The following is a 12,029-nucleotide window of genomic DNA, read 5'->3' on the forward strand; positions in this document are numbered from 1 at the left end:
TGAATCTCAAGAGATCATTTGTGTGTTTCTTTCCCCCTGTTCTCATGCACTGAAGTTTCAGGCTGCTCGTTTCTTCCTGCAAACAGGTCTGCCCTTGTCTGTAATTCTTCAGTATGTGAAAGCCCAGCCAGCTCAGAGGACGATTTATCCAGCTTGTAAAAGATAAGAGAGAAGAGAGAAGCTGCTCTAATCCTAAATAATACACAGGCAGTGTGCAGAGAGGGGCCTGGAAGGGGGAGTTCATAGCAGAACCACAACACTGAAGAACTTGGCAGCCTTCCAGACACAGGCCGACAAGTCTGACAAGGGAAAGATACATTGATTTATTACAGAGACTGTGATAGTACAAAGTGCTGCAGTAAGCCAGAACACATTAGAATAGCTTTTTGAACTTGTAGGATGATAAAAAACAGGATGTAATTTTTGTTACGGAGTCTCTTTAAAGTGTAACAAAGCTGAGAAAATATAAAAGTTTTATACATACCTGGGGCTCCCTCCAGCCCCATCCGCACGGATCGCTCCCACGCCGCCGCCCTCAGCCTTCTCTATCTCCGGTACCAGGTCCCGTAAGCTCAGCCAGTCGCGGCCAGTCTGTGCAAGAGAAGTGCGCTATTTACACAGCTTCCGGAGACATACGTAGAAGGCGCACTTCTCTTGTTACAAGACCCGGAGCTGGAGGAGGCGGAGGAAGATGGCGTGGGAGTGGTCCGTGCGGTAGGGGCTGGAGGAAGCACCAGGTATGTATAAAACGTTTATAATTCATAGATCCTTAGCAACCTACAGCTGCCTGTTTACTACTACATTCCCATAAAGTCTCCTCCCCTTTACTCACTTAGCAGGGAGGACTGTGGCTGCTCTGCCAGCTGAAGCCAAGTGACTAACGGCCCATTCACATTTAAGTGATTAGCGAGCGACTCCCGCTAATTAATAAAACACTAGTGCTTTGTTACCCTATGGCAGTGTTCTCACTGCGGCGATTATCGCAAATCGTGGGCGTTTTGCAATTAGCGCCAATCGCAGAAGTGTTACCTGCAGCATTTATTGGGGCGATTCTGCAGCGATCACGGTACAGTGCTAATAAAGCGCTGATCGCGATCGATTTGAAATCGTAGAAGTGTCTAGTGATTTTGAAGAGTATCTATGAATTAAATGCAAAGTGGGGGGGGGGGGGGGGGGCTGGGGGGAGGTTGCAAAAAACTAGTCCTCCTCTGCCCCACCCACAACATTTTTGCTCATAAATGAATTTCAAAATGGTGTTCTGAACCTGATCTCTTGCACAGGACAGAAAGAAAGCATAGATAGGAAGTTTAGCTTGTCCAATTCCCCCTCATCTGTAACTTATTACCACATTCATTTGATTTCTCAGCTGTGTAAGCTCAGGAATCTCCTCTGCCTCAGCAGAGCGGCTAATTTCTAAACACAGGATGTTACCCCTACGTCTGTTTCCACGAAAGCAGGGAGTAGACACACTGCAGATTTATTGCAGTATTTGCATCACCTGTAACAAAAATGTTTTTCTTTAAATTGTAATATGCTGTTGCTTATATTTTAGAGCAGAGAGAAAGTTCTGAGTTCAGGTCCGCTTCAAAATGCATTAGAAAAAAAAAAAAACTGCACTGACCTGAACTGATATTCTGAGATTCCAACAATCTGACAACAAAGTAGGTCAATAAGCTGACAGAGAAATGGAGACAGCTGCAGGCACGTACCTGACATTCCAGCTAACAACACACCTCTGGAGACGGCTTAACCTACTAGGCAAACCTTCCACCACACATACTACAACACACATACTTGTGCCTATGCCAACAGGGAGCAGAGGGCTCACAAAGAACATGGGTGGAGCTGATCAAAGAGATGGTTTGACAACTGTGAAGGGATAACTGTCACTGACGTGTGCACACACGCACGCATACACGCGCACACACACACACGTATAACTGTCACTGACGTGTGCACACACGCACGCATACACGCGCACACACACACATAACACGTATAACTGTCACTGACGTGTGCACACACGCATACACGCGCCAACACACACAACACGTAAAACTGTCACTGACGTGTGCACACAAGCGCGCATACACGCGCCCACACACACATAACACGTATAACTGTCACTGACGTGTGCACACACGCATACACGCGCCAACACACACAACACGTAAAACTGTCACTGACGTGTGCACACAAGCGCGCATACACGCGCCCACACACACAACACGTATAACTGTCACTGACGTGTGTATGCACACACACATACACGCGCCATCACACACACAACACGTATAACTGTCACTGACGTGTGCACACATGCACGCATACATGCGCCCACACACACAACACGTATAACTGTCACTGACGTGTGCACACACGCACGCATACACGAGCCCACACACACAACACGTGTAACTGTCACTGACGTGTGCACACACGCACGCATACACGCGCCCACACACACACAACACGTATAACTGTCACTGACGTGTGTATGCACACACACATACACGCGCCTACACACACAACACGTATAACTGTCACTGACGTGTGCACACACGCACGCATACACGCGCCCACACACACAACACGTATAACTGTCACTGACGTGTGTATGCACACACGCACGCATACACGCGCCCACACACACACAACACGTATAACTGTCACTGACGTGTGCACACACACAACACGTATAACTGTCACTGACGTGTGCACACACGCACGCATACACGCGCCCACACACACAACACGTATAACTGTCACTGACGTGTGTATGCACACACACATACACACAGCATGCACACATACACGCGCCCACCAGTGGTGTACCTAGGGAACTTTACACCCTCACTGATAAGAAATTACCCTTTTTTTTTTTATCTCTTTCTTGGTCTCAGAAGCCATTTTCTGCTAGGAAAGTGTTTTATAGTTGGAATCTCTTATCAGTGAGGGTCACACTGTAGTCACTTCCTGTCTGAGTCAGTCACTTGCATACCTGATATTTAACTCTTTCTGGCAGAGAAAGAAAAAAAAGGAACACAGCCTAGTTATTAGTGTGCTAGGCACTGTACATACACATGTCTATCTCATCATGTCACTTCGGGTATCCTTTAAAAAAAAAGCCAAAAAGCACCCTTAGGGCCCTTTCACACCAGAGGGATTTTTCTGTGTTTTAACGCCACGACCGAAGTTGGCGTTTTGCTAGGTAAAAGAAAGTCCATAGACTTTCATTTTACCTTTCACATCTAACTTGGCGTTTTGGAGCGTTGCGTTTCAACGCTCCCAGGAGCTTTTTCAGGGCTGTTTACAGCCGAAGTTGGCTGTTGGCGTTTCAATGATAGTCAATGGAAAACGCCAACTTCAACGTTTTCAAAGCGTTTTCAAAGCGTTTTACAGCTATCTTGTTCACTTATTTTTATAGAAGAAAAAAAAAAGGACGTTTTCATATGGGCTGTAAAACTCTTTCAAAAGGCTTTGAAAACGCTATGTATTGGCGTTAAGCAAAAGGCTGACTTTCAGCCTTTTCTACCGCAGCCTCTAGTGTGAAAGAGCCCTAAGTGTGAACAAGGCTTAAAGGGGAACTGAAGAGAGAGGTATATGGAGGATGTCATGTTTATTTCCTTTTAATCAATACCAGTTACCTGGCGGCCCTGCTGGTCTATTTCTCGGCAGTAGTATCTGATTAAAACCAGAAACAAGCATGCAGCTAGTCTTGTCAGATCTGACTTATAAGTCTGAAGCACTGAAACACCTAATCTGCTGCATGCTTGTTCAGGGGCTATGGCTAATAGTATTAGAGGCAGAGGATCAGCAGGGCTGCCAGGCAACTGGTATTGTCTAAAAGGAAATAAACATGACAGCCTCCATATACCTCTCTCTTCAGTTCCCCTTTAAGTCCTTTTCCCTTGCTATAATGCACATTACAATCGCTGCTTTTAGAAAAGCAGGACAGGCACTATAATTGGGTGTCCTGAGCGATCCTGGCGTGGGGAAGGCCAGGCAGCCCCTCATTAGAATGGCTTTAATAGGCGCGTTTCTGTGAGGTTTGTTCTGTCCGACAGCCGAAGACGCTTCAGTTTCCGTAATGGAGTCTCCGCAGTTACCCTGGAGGCTCCGGCAATACGCGTGACCTCACAGCCATTCCTAATGGAACCATTTCATTACTTGAGTAAATACCGTAAAACGCTCCCTCGCTCCGGGCTGTCATAAAAATACAACTTTAATCGTTTATTTCCAGACTTCATTAAACTCCATGAAAAAAATAAACCACCACAGCTTAAAGAGGAACTGCAGTGAACATAACATAATGAATAACATTGCTTATTGTTTATAATATTGATGCATTTTATGTAATAGTTTAAATGACTAGTCCTGAATAATTTACTGCATTCTACTGTATGTAACTACAGTGCCTCTTTAAGGTATTAAACCCCCTAGTGACCAGGCCATTTTTTACAAATTAGGCCACTGTAGCTTTAAGGGCTCGCTGCAGGGCCGTACAACTCAGTACACAAGTGATTCCCCCCTCCCCTTTTCTGCCCACCAACAGAGTTTCTGTTGGTGGGCTCTGATTGGTGCTCCAGTGTTTGTTTATTTTTTAATAAAGATTGATGTGTTTATCTTTTAAATAAATTTCCCTATTTTTTTAAAATAATTTTTCCTCAGCCTATGACAGTGGATCACGTCTCTGCCGCCCAGGGGGACTGCAGTGTCACACCGCTGTCCCCAGTACAGTGCTGATGTAAATTGCAGCGCTGTAATGAGTACACAGACGGCGGTTTCGTCTAACAGTCTCCTAGCGACGATCGCCGCTGGTAGACTGATGACAGAGCAGAGCTCAGTCATCCAAGCGGGGATGACTCCGCCCTAGGACTTCACACCAATTGGCGTGGAGTGGTCCTGGGTCTCCCGCCGTGTTCAGGCCAATTGGCATGGAGCGGTTGGCAAAGGGTTAAAGGACATCGGTAGTGAGAGGAATATGGAGACTGCCATATTTATTTCCTTATAAAAAGGGAGGATCCAAGGAAATAAATATATATAAAAAAATAAAAATAAAAGGATCTACTTAGCCGTTGCTTCCTCCAGCCCCTGGCAGCTGATATGCCCCTTGCCGCAGCTCCGGTGTCCTGGGATCCCCTGCACTGGAGATGCAGACTTTGAAAGGAGGTGACAGGGAGCATGAGACACAGTTCCAACTGTCCTGTGTCCTGATCACCCCTCCCATCTGTGCGCGCTAGGCAACGAGAACAACATCATCAGACATCCCATCATGCTTTGCACAGCATCAGGGGAAAAAATGCCCGGGCAGTTTTCTTCTGTGCAGCTAAAAATGAGGCTTGGGTATGAAAAACAAAGTTCTGATGCTGTGAAACTGTTAAAGAAACACCAGGCCTTTTCAGTGCTGCTGAGTAGATTTTTAGTCCGGAGGTTCACTTTATCAGCAGTAGGAAGCAGCTGTAGCGCTAGTCTCATTGAGCGGACCCACGGCCACTTCCTGCCCACAGCAATTTGGTCAGGTTTCCTTGAGGCCCATGGAATCTAATCCCAATATTTTGAAGGGCTGGTACATGAGGGGTGTCTGAGGCCAACCTTTCTATGGATCAATCGTTCCAATCAGCGATCAGTCAGAAAAGCAAAGATGCCACACACGTGTGCAATGACTGATCCACACACACACACACCAATCGGCCATCTAACCAAAAACGCTGTGTGACACACGCAGGACTGATGCCTACTTTGCAGCACACCCAGTGGTGTTGCTGAGGAGCTATAGGCCCCAGTGCAAGTTTTACATGGGCCCCCCAAGCACTCTATACATAATTGATACAGCGCACCAAAGCCTGCCAAGGAAAACCAGTGCGTCTGAGGTTCAAGAAGGGGATGGGGAACAGTTTGTTAAAGCAGACCTGAACTCAGAATGTCCTCTCTGCTCTAAAAGATACACAACTGCATAATAACCTTTAAAGGATACCTGAAGTGACATGATGAGATAGACATGGGTGTGTACAGTGCCAAGCACACAAATAACTATGCTGTGTTCCTTTTTTTCTTTCTCTGCCCGAAAGAGTTAAATATCAGGTATGTAAGTGGCTGACTCAAGTCCTGACTCAGACAGGAAGTGACAAGAGTGTGACCCTAACTGATAAGAAATTCCAACTATAAAACACTTTCCTAGCAGAATATGGCTTCTGAGAGCAAGAAAGAGATAAAAGGGGAATTTCTTATCAGTGAGGGTCACCCTGTAGTCACTTCCTGTCTGAGTCAGGACTGAGTCAGCCACTTACATACCTGATATTTAACTCTTTCAGACAGAGAAAGAAAAAAAAGGAACACAGCATAGTTATTAGTGTGCTAGGCACTGTACATACACATGTCTACCTCATGTCACATGTCAGTTCAGGTATCCTTTAAACAAAGAACATTGCTTTGTTACAAATGATACAAATCCTAAAATAAATCTGCACAGTTTCTACTTCCTGATTCATGGAAGCTGGCATATTGTTTACAGCACAGTGTTCTCCCCAGAATTTGTTTCTAGCCGGGTGGCATGAAATAGTAGCCGGGTGGCATGAAAAAGTAGCCGGGTGGGGCGAGATGAAAATGCAGGGCAGCTCTGCTTACAGCATAGGAGGAGGTGAGGAGGTGAGCCGAAGACAGCCGGGTGGTCACCAAATCTAGCTGGGTGGAGCACTAGGCTAAAAGAGCCTGGGGAGAACACTGCAGCCTGTGCTTTCAAATGTGCACATCTGCCATTGGCAGTCATATGACACAGGGGAGAGATCAGATTACAACTAGTGATTAGACACAAATGAGGGAAATAAAGGTGGCCATACACTGGCCCGATTCGCGGCCGTTTCGACAGCAGATTCGATCCTGGGATCGAATCTGCTGCCAATCGTTCGCGCTAAACGCACCCGCCGATCCGATTTCCTCCTGAAATCAGATCGGTCCGTCGATCGCGCCGTGCGGGGAAATTACCCTCGATCGCCAGCGGGTAGGGTGCGCGTCGCTAGCGGCATCCGATCAGGTATACATTACCTGATGCTGGCTCCCGGTCATCTTCTCCACGCTGCACCGCTCTGTTCCGGCTCCATCCCGGCGCTTCCTGTGTCACTGCAGTGACCAGGAAGTTCAAATAGAGGGCGCTCTATTTGAACTTCCTGGTCACTGAGTGACACAGGAAGCGCCGGGATGGAGCCGGAACAGAGCGGTGCGGTGCAGCGTGGAGAAGACGCCCGGGAGCCAGCGTCAGGTAATGTATACGGGGGGGGGGGGGGGGGCGGGACAGGCGTCAGGAGCAGCTCAACAGATTGTGATTGGTTTCAGGCTGAAATCGATTCACAATCTGTTTGCAGTAAAGCCAGCCATACGATCCCTCTCTGATCAGATTCAATCAGATAGGGATCTGTCAGCTGGTCGATCTAATGGCAAATCGACCAGTGTATGGCTACCTTAAGGCTAAACTCACTAGATACACACAGGGTGCATTTCTCTGTTTTCTTTTGTCCGGTGCAGGAGTTCAGCTCCACTTTAATGATTACTACTACTCAAAGCATCTATAGAAGTGATTATTAGAAGCACAGGACCAATAGAGAGCTAATACTGCAGATAAGGGAGGTCTCCTCAGGGCCCCTCTACGATCACAACCTTGGCATCCCCTATTGCAACGTCTGACTCTACGGTGTTCAAGGAAATTATTATTTATTGGTCATTATTGACTGGAAAAAAAAAAAAAAAAAAAAAAAAAAAAAAAAAAGGAGCTTTCCATGAATAATAAAAAATAGCTAAAATCAGCAGGAACCACTTAAAAAAGGACAGAGCCTTTTAAAAGGTCCCCAGGCGACATCGCTGAAGCACATTCCTCTGTTCCGCAGTCTGGCCTGACAATGGCGGCCTAGTGCTGTACGCAGGTGTGCAGGCCAGACAGGTCGCTGACGTGGACCGCCTGCTCTGTGGCTGCGGATCTCAGCGCTGTGCTTTGAAAGCAGAGTTCCTGGAAGACATTCTTAGCGGCGTTGCTTAGCGGCGGGGAAAACAGAGCGGCGGACACAGACGGGGTTGTGTGTCTCTGCGATTCCAGCCGCCAGATTAGATTACCAGGTATCTGCTACTGCAAATCTCAGCACTCCCTCTCCAAACACAGCCCGGTGTGACACCTGCCTGATAGTATGCAAGGAAGTGCATAATGCTGCGTTATGCCAAAATACAAGGGGGGCGTTATAGCCTTGTGCAGATCTTTACATCCTTACCTCAAATTATCGCCATAGCTTTGCACGCTCACCATTACTGCTGGTAACTACTGGCTATAAAGTGACGACTACCATACTGATTTACACATTAGCAGCTTCAATAGTTCTCTCGTTTGAGATAAGTGCTCTGCTTTTGACCTCAGTCGGCAGAACTCACTGTGCTGTACATTCTTGGAATGCTTTGATCTCTCTCTACTAGCAGAAAACATTGAAACTGAAAGCAGAAGTCCTCTATTACAGCATAGTCCCCAGTATCCGAAGCCAGTAGAGATCACCTGATACATGTGCATGCGCTTGAGCAGCCGGCTAAAAAAACAAAACAAAACAAAAAAAAACACACACAAACCTACTCCTGCAAAAACTCACCGAGCCTCCAGCCATGTCTTGCAATCTCCCCATTAGAACAAAAAGTTATAGTATCAAAACCACTTACACTATTCCTGCCCTAAAAACACTTAAAAATACTGCGGAGCGCTCCTCACAATCACCAACCACAGCAACCCACATTCACTCTGGTAGATATAGATATATAGATCATATAGGTGTGAAAAGTAGTGATAGAGTTATTGGTGAATGAATGGGAGGAGCGCTCCACAAGGAGTCAACCACCCGGCGAGGAAGAGGAAATCAGGGCTGGATAATTCCCACAAGCAGAGTAACCAAAGTTCAAAGTAAACCAAAAATTGTACATTTACTCTAAAATTAGACAACCCTTTCTACTACCACCAGTATTTATTGGCACTTATAGCGCTCTGTGGCCTCCTTGTCCTCCGATATGAGCCAGTTTCTCTATCTCTTAAACCCCCCCCCACACACACACACACACACACACACACACACACACACACTCACTTTGGCGCATCCTCTCAGGGTTCCTGATGACTGGATTTGGGCACGGATCTGTATTGTATGAGGAATTCCCCCCGCACGCTGTTATCAGGCAGCCAGAATATCGTGTAACATGGCTTCTTCTCCTGGCGGGGGAATTGCAGAGTCTGTACATGTAGGCCGTGTTTGTGCTCCGTAACCTGGCAGCTGTATGAGGGGAATCTTCCTGCAGCAACTGACTCCCAACCAGGTACAGACTTCTGCTCCACAGTCGCCCCAACATCTGCCACTCCCCTCCTTCTGTGTTCCCCTTCTGCCACTTTCCCACTCGTATGCCTCCTCCTTTCTGCCACTACTCTCCTCTTCTTGTGCCCCGCCATCTGCTGCCTCCTTTCTCCTGGGCCCACCTCGCTGCTACTCCCCTCCTGTGCCCACCTCTCTGCTACTCCCCTCCTCCTCCTGTGCCCACCTTTCTGCTACTCCCCTCCTGTGCCCACCTCTCTGCTACTCCCCTCCTCCTGTGCCCACCTCTATGCTACTCCCCTCCTCCTGTGCCCACCTCTATGCTACTCCCCTCCTCCTGTGCCCACCTCTCTGCTACTCCCCTCCTCCTGTGCCCACCTCTCTGCTACTCCCCTGCTCCTGTGCCCACCTTTCTGCTACTCCCCTCCTCCTGTGCCCACATCTGCTACTCCTACTCCTGTGCCCACCTTACTGTCACCTCTCCTCCTCGTGTGCCCACCTCTCTGCTACTCCCCTCCTCCTGTGCCCACCTCTCTGCTACTCCCCTCCTCCTGTGCCCACCTCTCTGCTACTCCCCTCCTCCTGTGCCCACCTCTCTGCTACTCCCCTCCTCCTGTGCCCACCTCTCTGCTACTCCCCTCCTCCTGTGCCCACCTCTCTGCTACTCCCCTCCTCCTGTGCCCACCTTTCTGCTACTCCCCTCCTCCTGTGCCCGCCTTTCTGTTACTCCCCTCCTCCTGTGCCTGCCTTTCTGCTATCCCCCTCCTCCTGTGCCCACCTCTCTGTCACCTCTCCTCCTCCTGTGCCCACATCTGCTACTCCTACTCCTGTGCCCACCTTACTGTCACCTCTCCTCCTCGTGTGCCCACCTCTCTGCTACTTCTCTCCTCTTGTGCCCACCTCTCTTCCTCCTGTGCCCCACTTTCTGCTTATTGATAGAGTATTCTGCTCCTTCAGTGCCCTCCCTACCAACCCTTTCTTCCTGTCAGCTACTCCTGTGCCCTCTCTCTGTCCCTCTCCTCCCATTATTCTTCTCCCACACCACCTTGTCCCCCCTCCTCCTGAGAAGCCACTTCCCCCCCCCTCCCCCGCCTAACTCATTTGCCCTCTCCTCATCCCCTCAATTTACTCCTCGGCTCCCTGCTGCCTGTCTGCACCTCCTGTCACCTGGCTTCTGCCACTTAGGAGTTCTCCCTGCACTTCCTGTTCTCCCTGCACTTCCTGTCCCCTAGACTCGACAGGAAGTTAGTGGAAAGGGAAATCCCGCCTCTCACAGCTGTCAGTCTCCTGTTCTGCTGACAGCTACAAAATCGTGGAATTCAGTTTGCCTTCTGTCTCTAGGCCAATCGGAAGTTACAGGAATTCTCCCAAACGCATTATCCAAAATGAAAACGTTTTGTGCAAACTAAATTTCAAAACAGCTTTACTGCAGCTCAGGATCAAACGGTCTAGGCCTGTCCTGCCAATGTACGAGCGTGCACATTCTGCACATGTGCGGTTCATTCTTCCAGGAACCACGCATGCGCAGGAAGCTCACAGCAATGGGTGTGCTATCGAGATGGGCGCGCGGACAGGCTGCATATGTGTAGTTGCACACAACTCCTGGCCAGGCTGTTGACGAAGAGAGAACGCAGGGAACAGGACGCAGAGGTATATCATGGACTATGGGAGGGGCTGAAGAATGCCCCAGGTAATTTCAGTATTTAATTTTTCAGGTCTGCTTTGTATTTTTTACGTCAGTATTGGAGTTAGAGAATCTGTACTGTAAAATTCTTACAATAAAAAGCATACAGTTCTATTCATTATGTTCTCCTGGGCCCCTCTTTGCTGTTTCTATCACTCCCTGCTGCAATCCTGGCTTGTAATTGCCAATTTTATGCAGTGTTTACAAATAAAAGACATAGCAAGTGATAGGCTGAGAGTAGCTCAGTGTGTGAGTCATTCAGAGTGTGCAGGGGATCTGGAGAGGGTGTGTATAGCTTCTATCCAATCACAAGCAGCACAGCACATTCCAGCCTCACTGCCTGAGCCCGACGGAGGAGAGAAGATTAGATCATATAACAGATAATACAGCCACTGTGCAACTAGGAAAGGCTGCAGTAAGACAGAGCACATTAGAACAGCTATAGGAACTTATAGTATAGAAGAAAAAAGGCTAAACATTTTGTTACAGAGTCTCTTTAAAGCAGCAGGGTCAGCCATACTGTGCCAGGAAAAAAAACACACATATATAAGTAGATAACTACTTGCTCTACATAACAGATATATTGTACTGTGTATGGTTTGATTTAAGTGAATTTTATAAAGTAAATAAAGAGAATTCTGTGTCCGCATTTGCCATCTTGGTTCCCTCTGACTGAAGCCAATACTGATGTTATTTCCTCCCTTACTCTTTTTCTCCTAGAACCTGCTCTGTCACAGCTAGCTTGCTTTGTAAACATGTGAGCGCAGCAAGATCAGATTTCAGCTTTGTAACACAGTGAACTTCTCTCAGCCAATCAGGGAGGAGCAAGAATGTAGGATGGGAGGCGACAAGTTTCCTTCTCGTTAGCAATGTACCAAACAGAGCCAGTCTAACAGAGAAGATTTATTACAGCAGAAACTTTTCTGACTTGGAGTGCTTGTAGTGCAGGGTCAGGTTGTAGACTGCATAACAAACAGAGCAGTGGGTAAATGAAATCTGATTTTGTGCAGGACAATCCT

General features: G+C 47.7%; 1 protein-coding gene across 1 annotated transcript in view; it reads right to left on the reverse strand.

Annotated features, from left to right (window-relative positions):
- The window catches only part of TRAM2 (translocation associated membrane protein 2), an 80,226-nt gene that overhangs the window by 35,790 nt on the left and 32,407 nt on the right, over positions 1-12,029 (reverse strand). The window lies entirely within an intron of this gene.

The sequence above is a fragment of the Hyperolius riggenbachi genome, chromosome 4 (assembly GCF_040937935.1).
Source record: "Hyperolius riggenbachi isolate aHypRig1 chromosome 4, aHypRig1.pri, whole genome shotgun sequence".
NCBI lineage: Eukaryota > Metazoa > Chordata > Amphibia > Anura > Hyperoliidae > Hyperolius > Hyperolius riggenbachi.